The 2678-nt window shown below is 32.4% G+C and overlaps 1 long non-coding RNA gene across 1 annotated transcript; it reads left to right on the forward strand.

Annotated features, from left to right (window-relative positions):
- The first annotated feature begins 318 nt into the window (after positions 1 to 318).
- LOC113786606 (uncharacterized) lies at positions 319 to 2341 on the forward strand. Its single transcript, XR_003472871.2, has 2 exons — positions 319 to 762; positions 2120 to 2341. It is a non-coding gene; the product is annotated as an uncharacterized lncRNA (long non-coding RNA).
- The last annotated feature ends 337 nt before the right edge of the window (positions 2342 to 2678 follow it).

Here is a 2678-nt window from a genome sequence, read left to right on the forward strand (position 1 = left end):
ATAAAATTATTTATTTATAATACTCTATTTTAATAATAGTTGACTTAAGTTTAAAGTATAAATGAGAAAGTGGTAATATCAAAAGAAGGACATGCCACAATTCTCTTTCTCCTTCTTAGAAACTCACGGGTGTTAACTTATTCTCAAATTCATTTCCTTCGTTTATCGTGCTACAATCTTATCTCAAAACACTACAACAAACAACCACTCAGTTATTATTCATTATCTCTTCCAATCCTCTATTTGTAATGACCCATTTAATTAATAACATAGTAAAGTAAATATTTTTAAATATTAACACGATTAACTTAGAAACAAGAAATTTTAATGAAAATAGGAGGGGACCAAAGAAGTAAAATAAGTAACGTTCAAGGGTCAAAATGAGGAATTTCTTCCATTTCCCTCACTATTATGCTTTTTGGGAAATTGTTGGAAAACACACATTTTTCTCTCATTCTATTCTTCCCACAACTAGCTCTGAAGAATACAACTCGTGCACTATTCACCATCTTCCCAAATTCTCCAATTTTTATTCTCTTCCAAAATTTCCAAAAACACTAGCTCAATTAACCCCAATCACATATGTTCTAACTTCTTGCATGCAAGGTTTCACTTCTCAACCCACAAAAAACGATCAAATCATGTTCGGGGTGAAGAAAACAACAACCAGGGGAAAAGGAAAGCTGAAGAGGAAGAATACTAAGAAGTAGACAACCATTCTAGTTAACAAAAAAAAAAAAAGATGAACCATCTCATAAAATTGTGAGTTATGTTACATTGACTTCTTTTAACACGAGGGTTATGGGATGTTATTCACTGAAATTCTTGACTTTTTGGCATAAACTGTTTTGGGGATATTACAGGTTAGAAGAACTTAGAGTGTGAGGAAAATGGACTTTTTAGCATATAGGTGTTTTGAAACTGCACCCTAATGATTTTAAAATGTCATGCTTGTTGTTTGTTTGATCATTGCATGATTTTTGAGTAACAAATTGTAGTTTAAGTGAGAATCTTGTCATTGAAGGCAAATGCGCGTGCCCTGAACGCTTTTTTACCCCTGCCTATGTAGTTTTGTCTCTGAGTATCTTTCTGTAACTTTGAACTTTTTGCCTCTGATTGTTGCTTCAAAAACCTAATATATTTACCTATGGTAATTCTTTTCTATTTTTTGCCTCTGATGTCGTTCTCTTACTTTTGCCTAGGGTGCTATTATCTTATTTCCGCCTCTGGTGTCATTCTCTTACTTATGCTTTTGATCCAATCTTCCTCTAATCATGTTGCCTCTAGTCAGAGTTTTCCTCTGGTCATGCTACCTCTGGTCATTCTTTCTTTGATCCATGTGCTTCTAGCCATGACTTAGGCGCTTGTTTTAGACCATACAGAGATTTCCTAAGTTTAAAAACATGATTTGAAAATTCAGAACTTTCAAAATATGGGGGTTGTTTAACATATACTTCTTCATTTATATAACCATTTACAAAATCACTTTTAACATCCATATGAAATAATGTAATGTTATTATTTGCAGTAAAAGAAGTAGGATACAAATAGCTTCTAACTTGGCCACTGGAGCAAATGTCTCAATGTAATCAATGACTTCTTGCTGACTATAGCCTTGTGCAATAAGTCTTGCTTTGTTTCTAACCACTTCAACTTTTTCATTTAGCTTGTTTTTGAAAATCCACATGGTTCCAATAATGTTCTTCTTTGGTCTAGGTACTAGATCCCAAACATTATTCCTCTTAAATTCATTTAACTCTTCTTTCGTTGCATAAATTCATTCATCATCTACCAATGCTTCACCAATAAAGGTAGACTCAATTGATGAAAGTAAGTCAAATAAAGTGGTATATTTTAGTGATGATTTGGTCCTCTAAGGATCACTTGCACTTCTAATGAATAAAGTTTTAGGATGAGATGACCTGTACCTCCATCCAGATCTTCATTCTGACTTATCTTGATTGTTTTTGACTTGATTAGTTTCACCCTCTAAGGATTTTTCATATTCTTCTAATTTTCTTGTATCATCTGATTTTTCAGTTTCTTATGGTTTGTCTTCATCTACTTCCTCTGGTTCCGATAAACTTACACTATCATCTTTTTACTTTGACTTTTCAAGGTCAAGCTATTTTCAGAGTATCCAATGAAGGTAAACTTTTGAGATCAAGAATCAAATTTACCAAGGTTATCTTTAGTGTTCAACATATTACAAGTACAACCAAATTGTTTAAAGTGAGAGATGTCATGCTTTTTAGTTTTCAACAATTCATATGGTGTTTTATTCAATATATACCTTATTAAGACTCTATTTTGAATATAACATGCAGTGTTAATTGCTTCATCCCAAAAGTGTTTTGCCACATTCATATCATTTAACATGGTTCTAGCCATTTCTTGGAGTGATATATTGTTTATTTCTACAACTCCATTTTGTTGGAGTGTTCTAGGAGAAGAAAAGTTATGAGAGATTCCATTCTCACCATAAAAACTTCAAAAGAACTTGTTTTCAATTCTCCTTCATGATCACTTCTACTTGTTGCAATCTTAAGACTCTTTTCATTCATTATTTGTTTGCAAAATATGATAAACACTTTGTGGGATTCTTTCTTACTTCGTAAAATTTTTACCCATGTCCACCTAATACAATCATCTACTATAACAAAGCCATATTTCTTTCC

The sequence above is a fragment of the Cicer arietinum genome, chromosome 5, assembly GCF_000331145.2.
Source record: "Cicer arietinum cultivar CDC Frontier isolate Library 1 chromosome 5, Cicar.CDCFrontier_v2.0, whole genome shotgun sequence".
In the NCBI taxonomy this organism is placed as follows: domain Eukaryota; kingdom Viridiplantae; phylum Streptophyta; class Magnoliopsida; order Fabales; family Fabaceae; genus Cicer; species Cicer arietinum.